We start from the raw sequence: 12,045 nt of genomic DNA, 5'->3' as shown, positions 1-12,045 counted from the left end.
CGATGCATCAAGGCCAAAAGCGAGAGAGCCTCAGAATCCTTCTGGACAGAAGTGACATCTTTGCCAAAAGGCCGAGAAGCGATAACCCGAAATGGTTTCGGCCTTGCGTGGCACCCTAGACTATGCTGGCCACATCTTAGGGAGATGGAGACATTTTTTTTTATTTTACAGATTTTTGGCAACAGGGGAGTCATTTGCGTCTTTACATTTCCAATTCTGTGTGGGAAAATCGACAATTGCGGGAATTGTCAGAACAACCTGCCGTGCATTGTGGGAAGGTCTGCATTCCGAATATATCCCACATACCACACAACAAGATTGGTTGGCCAGTGCAGCAACATATCAAGAAATATGTCAGTACCCAAATTGTTGTGGGGCTGTAGACGGGAAACATACAGTATTTGGATTATCAAGCCGGCTCTCACAGGCTCCGAATACTACAATTACAACAAATAGTTTTCTATAGTGCTCATGGCAATAGCAGATGCAGAGTATAAGTTTCTAGCAGTGGATATTGGAGCATATGGACGAGCTAACGACTCTCAGGTTTTCAAACTATCTGCAATGGGCCACAATCTGTATGCAGACAGTTCAGACTTCCCACCACCCAGACCATCTTTTATCAAATGGCAAAATTCCTACTGAGGAAGAACTTTCAACCAGTCCTTTGCCAGGATACACAAATGTTACCTTCCGAAGCAGTAGAGAAGTCATGCAAGAACACTTCGCCACTTACTTTGTTTCTCCAGTTGGCAGATTGGACTGGCAGAATAGAATGGTGTGATTTTTGTGTATTTTAAATGTCTAGTATTTGTTAATTCTTTAATAGTTAACGAATTATAATGTGTGAATATTTGTTGAAAAATTAGACGTGCGTATTGAGTAGTATTGAGAATTAAGTGTATTTGTTTACATGTGTTTGGAATGTAATGTTATTTATATTGGTTTTGAACACATGTTTTAGGAAAACCACTTGAAAAATTAAAATAAAACCAATTGTTTGCAACTGTGTTACTTAATTTAAAAAAAAACCACAAAACTAAAATTCAATAACACATTATTTATTTTTACTCTATAAATAATTATTTTCTTAAAAACACAAAGATTTTTTACAAATTTTGATATGTATTTGGGGTGGAGATAAGGCTGGAGAGGCTCACAGGGCTGCCCCCTTCAACAGATGAGGTATGAAGAGAGGATGGGGAAAGTTTGGGCAGAAAGTAATACAGAAGGGGAAGGTGTGACAAAACAAAGAGAAGTGGTAGGAAGAAAAGAGGTTTGAAAGACAGAAAATGGCTGATGGCTGGGTTTAGAGTAAGAGGGGGTCAGAAACAGAATGATGGTACGGGGTAGTGAGTGTAGGTGGAGCGGACAGTGAGGCTGGGGATGGAGATGGGACTGACAAATGTGGGCTAGAAAGTGGAGACGGGAAAGGAACGGAAAGTTGAATAGAGTGTGGATGCTGGGCAGGGATTGCAGGCTCCATTGTGTTAGTAAACGTTCTGTGGGAGTAAACAAATAAAAAAAAATAAAAATTAGCTTTTATTTTTCACCAGCATGCTGGTGTAAAAATACATTAAGCACAAAAACATTACAAATGAACAAAAAGATAGTGTAATTACATTCTTTTTAAAGCTGGCAAGGACATTTAGTAAAGTAGCTATATTTCGTGCTAGGTTCTGTGCCCTCACGTTGTGATCCTCCCATCCATCAATCACTACTAAAGCAATTTCGTCCCAGAGCCGCCGGGTAACTACAGTATCAGCATGGTGGTGGTCTTGCATGTCCCACAACAGCTGCCTTGCATGGACGAGGTCAATGAGGAGGTCCACATCAAGTCCGGATTCCTCCCCATCAGACTCCTTGTCCTGCTGCCGCTGTGAAACTTTTGGAATCAAAACAATATTTTACATTAAAAACAAGTAATTACTAATGCATTTTCACAATTGCTAATACCACCAAAAAAAAAGTTGAAAAACAAAAACTCACACGCTGTTGACCACCGCCGTGCTAACGATGACCCTGGGAGCCGCTTGGAGGATCTCTACGGTGGGCATCACCTTCAACCTAAAATTAGAATCAAAACATTAGCTACAGCAACATGTTAGCCAATTGTTATGTTGTTATTAATTTTGGTTATGTTTTGCTGGAGCGTACGTGCTGTGATTCATCTACCCAACTTACCACGATAGTCTGGTAATGGTATCGCCTCGTCACCGGTTGTGGAATGTATGGTTTTGTGGTATCTATTCTGTGGTGTAATTTTTGTGATATTAGTTATATGAATATACTTACATGTTGCGAGCCTTCTCCAGGAATTTCACCACCCCGTTCCCTTTCTTCTTGGTGTCCCTGTGCTGCAGCTTCCTCTTCTTATATGCAAGTTGTCCAAATGTAGTTCTAGTTGCTCTCAGATTAAAAAGTCAATTATGTTGTCAGTAATTACTTGCAATCTCTGATGCCTTGGAGGGGGGCTCCCAGAAGAAGACATGTTCTTACACTTACGGCTATTGAGACAAAAAAAAAGAAGAAAATATGACGGTGGTTATTCACCGGTACATTGGCCTTCAAAGATACTTACATGTGTGGTTTCAATAATTTGAACCTGTACTGTTTCCAGCTTGGTACCTTGGGTGAAGTTTTTGGCTATTTAGAAAACAAAAATGAAAAACACATTAGAAAAAAAGCTGGTGGCTATTCACCGGTACATTGGCCTGCAAAGATACTTACATGTGTGGTTTCAATAATTTTAAGCTGTTCTGTTTTCCGGCTTAGTCCTTTGGGTGAAGTTTGAGCTATTTAGAAAAGAAAAAAAAACCATTATAAATAAAGTTTTTGGGTAAATAAATGGGTAAAGTTTCAAAGAAAAAGAAAATACACATTAAATTTCGGGAAAAGCAAAACATGTTAAAGCTACCGCCACAAAAAAAAAAATAAATCATCCACCCCTAATAATCCCATAACCCCATAAACCCTCAATATCCCCACCCTAACCCACCTACCCCCAATAATCCTATAAGCCCTCAATATCCCCACCACAACTCACCTACCCCCCAATAATCCCATAAGCCCTCAATATCCCTACCCTAACCCACCTTCCCCAATAATCCAATTCTCCAGTTAGTGTTCCAAACCCACATTTCCCTCCCTCTGTAATTTCATTTTTCCCACCTCAACAGACACCATTAACTACCCGCACACCCAGGGTAGCGTTTAAACCTTAAAAGATATCCCCAGCACCAAAGTGCATAACCTTTCTCTTTCAAGCAATGTGGATAAATCCACAACACCATTATTTTTACACAAACCAAAATTTACAGCAAATACAAAAACTAAAAAGGCGGAAAATTATGCAAACTAAACAGATTGTGCATATTTTCATAAGTAATTTTTTTCTTTTTTTTTTAAACCGTTGCAAAAAAGAGAGAACAAGCTCTTTATTTAAAAAATTTACTGTTCAAATGCATACATTTCAGAAAAAAAACCCACTGACACTGCGAGGTCCTGCTGCGTATGGTTCTTTAAGTCCAATTCTTCTTTATGGTATTGTTCTTCAGGTACATGCAGCATTGTCTGTGTGTTAATTACAGCTTCTTTATATACCTTTCCTAATTTAGGAGCTTGCAATATGATTGTGTGTATCCTGGGCATGCTCAGTAGAAAATGATGGAATCCAGCACTGGATTCCGTCGTGCAACGGATTACGACGGAATGCAGCACCATAGACAACAATTACACGATTGACGGATTGCGACGGATTCCTGCATGGTGCATTTTTTTAATGAGTCAAAAAACTTTACATTCTGCGTTCTTTCTGCCCGGTGTTCAGTCAGTAAACGACTGATGCAAAGCAAGGTCATCAGTCGCAGTCCGCCGCTCTTACAAGTCTATGGGAAACAACGGAATCCGCCAAATGGATTGCGTTGTTTATAAGAGCGGCGGATTGTGACTGATACAAAATAGCGGAATTGTGAACATAGCCTTACCCATCTTCACCTCTCCAGTATGTTCCAATGTAGTATGCACAAAAGTGTGGTCCGAGAATATATTTGTGATTAAGCCAGCTGTTTTGGGGGTGAAGGTATCTGTGAAAGGAAAAATAAAATCTATACAGGAGAAAACAGTGCCCTTATTCCATCTATACCCAGGGTCAGATGGGTGGACCTTTTTCCATGCATCCTGCAATTTAAAATCCAATAAAACATTCTTAACCTGACTAGATGTCTTGTCAGGCTTATGGGTGTTATAACGCCCCCTCTCCTTTCCCCCAACATTACACAATTAAAATCCCCTCCCACCAAATGGGATGGACCTGTTAAAAACAATTGCATATCATTAAAAAGGGAGGAACGTTCATTCTTATCAGTGGGAGCATACACATTGGTAAAACAACATAATAACCCATCTAAAACAACATGTGTTAATAGTGCACGACCAGGAGAAATTTCAGGAACAAAATTTTAACATTTGCATTTTTAAATAAAATTCCCACACCTGCAGCCTTGTTTTCATTTGACCCTGACCAAACAGAGGGCCCCACAATCCAGTCCTTTTTAATGTCCGCATATGCTTAATCATGTCCAATCCCACACTCCTGCAAAAAGAAAGACTCAAAGCTCAGAGTCATCAGCCATGCAAACAAGGCTGCTCTTCTTATTGGACTTTTTAAACTTCTCACATTCAGTAAGGCAATTTTAATTTCAGCCAATGGGAATTTTATCTTGTAGAACTCTCTAAGTCATACAAATCGGGCCATCCTGGTGGTGATCCAAATGTTACCATGCTGCCAGTGGCGTCAGACTCAGAGTCCTGATAGTCTGGGTCCATATTTGTCCCCAACGGGCTCCTGTCCCATTTAGGCACTGTAGGCTATCTTTCCTCTTTTTCTTGGTAAGATTTACACAACCTCTCCTGGAGCCTAAATCCCTCCGATCTCTCTGTCCTGGGGGTACCAGGGTCATGGTGTCCGGACTTCCAGAAAGAGGTACCTCCTCACCGACAGGATCCACATTTGTATGGTCTTTATGGGAGACATCACTGGACAAAATAGGACCGTCTTTGGAGTGGTCATCTGGCTGGACAACCTTCTGGTCATCTGGTTGGTCCACATCTGGATGGTCATCCCTCATCGTCTCGGACATCATCTGGGGCTCCATGGAAGGTTCAGGAACTGCCAAGCAGCTAGGCTGACTTGGCCTTCCCCCAGAACCGTTCTGGGGGCATCCACGCTCCCCACCAGGTGTAACCTAGTAACCTGCTGGAGTGGGTAGTGGCCCATCTCTGGCGGGGGTCACTTGACTGGTTTTCCGAGCATGTACCAACTGGGCCAGTCTATGGCCGACTCGCAGCAACGTCAGCAAAGCTACGGCCAGAGGTCCTGCTGCTGGTAGGCACTCCTGGGGAACTAGCCACAGGTGTCTGGGGATCCCCCAGTCGCCGAACCGAGCAGCTGTTAAAAAGGTGAGACACTGATCCACAGCAGCTGCAAGTCTTCGCAACCCTACACTCTTTTGAGCTGTCACCCCACTAGCCGCAGTTATGGCACTCGTTTACTTTTGCATTACCGTATTTGCTCTGCGGATGACCAAGGCCGCCACACTTCCTACAAATGAGCGGCTGTCCATTGTAGAATAGACTGCCGTGGTTTTGCCCCAGCACCATTGTGGAGGAAGGTGCATATGGCCTCCTGCACTCCCAGGGTCTGGCTTAAAACGTACTAAGAACCTTCGCTTTCAGCTCCAGCAACCACTTTGGCCCATAAGTTTTCCTGCGGAGCGAACAAAGGTACAATTCCTTCCCAGGAATAGCTCTATGTCATCCTCGGGGACGGGGACATAGGGATTGTACATGTACATTACCACCGTGGTTTCATCACCGCCATACAAGTACGTAAAAACCACCCCCTCCAACAGCTCATTACATGAATCACCCTTAACTCGCTCACAGAAGTTGTTGTAGGCAGCCTTGGTCTCAAACGTGAGAATATAGGTACTTTGTCCCCTTTCTTGCAGACAGTACACCGATTCTCATTTTACGCCCAATAAATCATGTAATACATCGTTAAATAACGCACCTGGGTGTCCGTACCCACGATGATTCTGTAGAACCTTGATCTTAACAGAGTTCTTCAACTGGCCAGAGCCAGAAAGTTAATGTTGAAAGAACAGCATTTCCACCACTGATTGGCAAAAGTCCCACACGGGCTCGGCCTTTCGCCGAGGGATCACCGCTCATTGTCCGAGGACTAATCCAGCTCCCCAATAGCAGCAGAGGGGTAAAGTCCCACCGTGAGGTGAGACGAGTTCCCCAAGCCAAGGAGCCGAGTACGTCGAGTACCTTCCGACCAAAACCAGGCACAAAAACAATGAAGTCTCTGCACCTGATCTCAACCAAAAGTCCGAGAAGCGATAGCCTGAAATGGTTTCGGCCTCGCGTGGCACCCTGGCCCATGCTGGCCACATCTTAGGGAGATGGAGACAAACCCACACCTACAGAAGGCATCTTGTCACCCAAGCCAAACATTGAAAAGGTTGTTTTGCAGTACAAAAACAAAAAGACTGGCGTGTTTTGCAGCCAAACAATGCAATGAATCTGAATAACTCCTCCTTTTGGACACAAGCACCTCCCCCTTCTGGTCTTTCCAATTCATGATACAAAAAGACAGACAGGACAGGCTGCCTGACTTTTCCTTCTCTGCCACCATTTCCCATCCATACCCGTAGAAAGCCATTCCACCCTCCCCCAGATCCCAATCTTTTCCCTCCCCCCCAGCCTTAAATCCTTTCCCTCCCCCCAGTCCCCAATCCCTGCCCCCTGCATCCCTCCCACCACCCACATTCCTTCCCCTGTCATCCCCTCTACCACCCGAGAACAAGAGTGAGAGGCCCCCTCCTTCCCCTAGCCCACTATCTCACCCACTGAACAACTACTGCTGCGCAGCTGGCTTTATAGGCAGCAGACTTATTGTAAGGTCAGCCGACATTGTGACGTGCAGAGATTACATTGACGTTCCATGGCTGCATCATGACACGCCAGTGTTCCGTCTCTTCTTGTTATGCACATTACTAACAAAACTTAGGGGCTTTCTGAGAGTGCTTTTTACAGTTTTTTCATAATTAGTCGTTTAAGTATGCTTAATGAAAGTACTAATTCATTTCATATACTTCACATTCTTAGTATTATACAGTACTTATGTTGCAGTATCATGCATCGCAGCGATTTGCAACACATTCATCACCCATGGCTGTCCCCAGTTGGGCTCAGAAGCTAAATGTCCATCATGACCTCCTCTTTTTGAAAGTCCAAGAGCAAGCAAACTCTCCCACCAGGAGTGGGAGCCAACAGATCAGGAGAGACATCATCATAGCTAAAACAAAACAACCAAAAACAATGCATGGTAGTAATAAACAGGTAACTTTAATTGGAGTTGAAGCTGATAACACCTGATAACAATTCTGCATCTTCTCACACCTGCAGTCATTGCAGCAGCAGCTGAATCCACTTTGTCCAAAAGGGATCAATTCCATTCAATTGAAAGTGATATAGATAAGATAGAGAACACAATACTGCACAGGACATAGCAGAGTTGGTCAAGTTGAGTCGAGATGAGTTTGCTATTTGGCGCAGCTTTCAACCAAAGGAAATAAAACTGAAAAAAAAAGGGGCGAAAGTGTCAAAAGTTAATTGGCCAAATTGAGCATATGAACGTAATTGCTTTCAATCAATTCATTAATCGGACAATCAGGTGAATTCAATTCTGCTTTTGGAAACTGGGTTAAGAAAGGGGTGCACCGGTCCTGGAGTACTGCAATACCAGGTCAATGCGTGGAGTGGACAGACCAAGCTCTTCCATCTCCCTGTTCTAAAAATCCATTTAAGATATGGTCCCCAGATAGGGGACGTATCAGATATTAAACTGATAAGTACAGAATTTTACGTTTGTATTTAAAAGTCGTAGTCATTTTTTTTTCCTCAGATGGGGAAGATCCAACGGCATAAAAACACTCGAAGTAAACAGTCCCAAAACAGCTACGTCATGAACCATCACGTGACAAAAATGCTGTTCTCATCATCATAGGGTCAAAGTACTTTAATTACGCACAGAAAAACATACATAGAAAACAATCATGGAACATTAACAATATGTCTCCACTTGAGCAACTTCCAAATCCCCTCAGCATCAGCATCCCCCTTCCTCCTCTTATCCTACAAAAAACAGATGTATAATTTCTCCAAAGGCATCCTGACACTCCTTAACCTCAATTTCATTCCTCTTAAACACCAAAACATTCCTCACATCCCATAAAACCTTCTTGATACACGCAAGCATCAGCCAGAACACTCTTTCCTTTTGACAATCACACAATCCCAACCCAAACATAAACAACTCAAAAGATAGCAACTTCACCCTTCACAACTCCTTACATAATGGACCAACTCTACCAATCACACCTCTAGCATACTTACAATTCCAGAACAAATGTAACACACTCTCCCTTCCACCACAATTATCTCTTGGACACATTTCACTCCTCACCAAACCACGATTCCTCTGGAACTCCCTTACAGGCAACACTCCATGCAATGACAGCCACAATATCTCACTCTGTCTATTAGTCATACCATCCATCCGTTTCTTCTTCCACACCTTTTGGACATCACTCCCTCTCACTAAATTAATCCCTCATTCTGTCTCTCTACACTCAATCATTCTGTACACGGCTTTTTTCCTTTCCAACAATCTCACATCCGCATCACACAATTCATACTTTGACAACAACTTATAGACCCACACATACCACACAGGCACCTCAAAGGCAAACGGACACCGCAAATCTCTCTCCTGCCACTTCAAACGAAACAAATACGCACCAAACAGAAACCTATTCATGCAAGAACATTTCCCCTTCGCCCTAATCACACCTGACACAAACACAATAATATTCACACCAAAGAACACTTCTAAATTGGGAAAACCCAACCCAACTTTCTCCATTCTCTTTACCAAAACCTCCCTCCTAGCCCTCTCCATTTTGGAATTCCACAAAAAAACAAACAAAATTCTATTCAATATCATAGTCTGTATACTGTATATCTGGGAGAGAAAACCACCGCCACATACAAAAAAATCGGCAACACCAACTTTTAATCACTAACATTTTTCCAAAAAAGGTAAGATTCCTCAACTTCCAAAAACACAACTTCCATTCAACTCATGCTTTCACTTCATCCCAACTTTCATTCCCATACAACTTCTCTGAAAAAAGAATCCCCAATACTTTAATAGGCCCACTCACCTCATTTACACCAGAATCCCTACTTAAACTCCCTCCACCAAAACTTTTACACTCACTCTTCTCCCAATTCACTTTAAATGCGGACGCCCCACAAAAGATGGAAACTAACAGCTTCACTCGTCCCACAGAACTCAGAATCGCACAACACACAGACATCATCCATATAAGCACTCAGCTTCCACTTCCTCCCCCCACCACCTGGCACTTCTAAACCCCAAATCACCTTATCCTTCCGCAACATACAAAGCAAAAGCTCAATCGCACAAATAAAAACAACAGGGGATAACAGACACCCTTGCCGCACCCCAGATAACACCTTCACTCTCCTTCCCACATACCCATTTAACAACACACAGCTGTATATATCTGTATACAGACATCACACTTTCCTCACAAACTCAGCCGGAAAACCCATCCTCCACATCACCCTAAACAAAAACTTATGTGACAACCTATCATACACTTTTTCAAAATCTAATTTCAGCACGAACACTCCTTTCTTCCGTCCAATCCCACAAACGATCCCTTAACATTCACACACCTTCATGTATCCGTCTTCCAGGGACGGCACAGCACTGCTCATCCCCGATCACATTCACAATCACATCACGCATTCTGTTTGCCAACAACTTTACATAAACCTTATTGTCACAGTTCAGCAAAGTTATCGGGCTCCAATTTTTCAGGTTCTTCACATCCCTTTTTTTTTGGCAACAAAACAATCATAACTGCATGCATGCTCTCTCCACTTTCAGATTTGTGCACATATATCTATACACATCCACAAAATCCTTCCCAATCACACCCGACATCACATGATAAAACTCCACTGGGAGCGCATCCTCCCCTTGCGTCTTATTCAGCGCCATACTGTACATCACCCGATATCTCACCCATTACACTCTTTCACTGTCATTCAGTTTCTTATCTAACACACTCAGAAACTGATCTTCCAATACCTTATCCCTCCATTTAACCCCATACAGATCCTTATAAAACTTAGCCACCTCTTCACACATATCATTCCCACTTACCTCACTTCCATCTGCTACATACAAAACATCTATACTGTTTGTTTCCAAAAAACTTTTTAAAGAAAAAACGTGAGCATTTTTCATCTTGCTTCATTTTATCCACCTTAGCCCTAAAAACATTACTTTTTCAGCTCTCAAATAAAAAAATCATTAATTTCCCTTTTCACCTCCAAAACCTCCCCCTCCAGTCCTGCCTCCCTTAACTTATAGAGAACACTTAAACGTGCATTTAAAATAACTAATTGTTACCGTTTAGCAGCCGCCGCACTATAACCTGCTGTCTTGAAGAAACCTTTAGTTTTTATCTTTACCCAGTTCCACCACACACAAATATCTCTAAAAGCATTCTTATATTCACACCACTGCTCATACAGCCTTCCATACTGATTGCTCACCTGCTGGATATCCAGCAGTGTTAACAGTTAACTTCCACAGCCACCTAACAAATATACCATTCACATTAATGTCTAACTCACAGGAAATACAGTACAGACATGATCTTATAAAAAAACACTCTCCTGACTATAACTAACATAAGAAAGATTTTTTGAAATAAAACAAAAATCCAATCAGGATTGTATTTTGCCACTTGCAGAAAAAAGTGTTGAGAACGGGACTTAAGGCCGCTTTACACGCTGCGACATCACTCAAGCGATCTCGTTGGGGGTCACAGAATTAGTGACGCACATCCGGTCGCTTTAGCGATGTCTTTGCTTGTGTCACCTATTAGCGATTCTGAATCGTCGCAAAAACGGTCAAAATCGCTCATCGGTGACATGCCTCCCTACATGCGTTTTGCTGCGTTTTTGTTCACTGTTTTTTTGCATTTTATTTATCAGTGAACAATGTCATTAAAGATTGGTGAAAAAAAAAAAAAGAGATCTGATGTCATTTCCTTCATCAATCTGTTCTTGATTCTCCACTAGTATATACAGGAGAGCAGACAGCAGTTGCAGAACTACAATGCTCAGCAAGCTCCATCCAGGACTGTATGCAGGAGTTTTTTGCGCAAAAACGTAAAACGTAAAAAAAAATGACGTGGGCTTCGACATATTTTTGTATGCTAGCCAGGTATAGCAGGCAGGTATAGGCTGCCCCCAACCCCCAGCTGCCTATTTGTACCCAGCTGGGAACCGAAAATATAGGGAAGCCTTTTTTTTTTAATTATTTCATGAATTTCATGAAGTAATTAAAAAAAAAACACGTCGTGGCCTTCGCCCAATTTTTGTGTCCAGCCAGGTACAACTAGGCAGCTGGGGATTGGAATTTTCAGCACAAGGTGCCCAAGCTTTCTGAGCACCCCCACTGCGAAATGCAGTCCGCAACTGCCCCAGAAAATTTTGCTTTCATAGAAGCGCCATCTTCTGGCACTGTATCCAACTCTTCCAGGGACTCTGGTGCCAGGTGGCTCGCTGGGTAATAATGGGGTTAGAGCTAGCTGTGTATTATCAACTGGCCCTAAGCCCGAAATTCATGGTGTGACGCCAATATTAGACATGGCCACCTTGAATTCTAGTGAAGATAAAAAAACACAACACACAGCAAAATATTTTTATTAGAAATAAAACAGAACACAATTAGTGACTCCATCTTTATTGAACTAAAGACACCCCACTCTGCCGTAGTCCTGGGTCAAGGGTCCCGCGATGTCCAATCTGGATCCAATATCATCTGATCGGTTTGCTGGAAGGCAAAGAGATCAGATGATGTGTCAG

At 42.5% G+C, this 12,045-nt stretch overlaps 1 protein-coding gene and 1 pseudogene across 1 annotated transcript in view; both read right to left on the bottom strand.

Annotated features, from left to right (window-relative positions):
* The window catches only part of LOC142312802 (uncharacterized), an 87,885-nt gene that overhangs the window by 64,123 nt on the left and 11,717 nt on the right, over positions 1 to 12,045 (bottom strand). The window lies entirely within an intron of this gene.
* LOC142313438 (U2 spliceosomal RNA) lies at positions 7,781 to 7,961 on the bottom strand (annotated as a pseudogene).

This window comes from Anomaloglossus baeobatrachus, chromosome 5, assembly GCF_048569485.1.
Source record: "Anomaloglossus baeobatrachus isolate aAnoBae1 chromosome 5, aAnoBae1.hap1, whole genome shotgun sequence".
NCBI classification, from domain to species: Eukaryota; Metazoa; Chordata; class Amphibia; order Anura; family Aromobatidae; genus Anomaloglossus; species Anomaloglossus baeobatrachus.
Note: the sequence above shows the minus strand (reverse complement) of the source record. Positions and strands in the feature narration are given on the sequence as shown.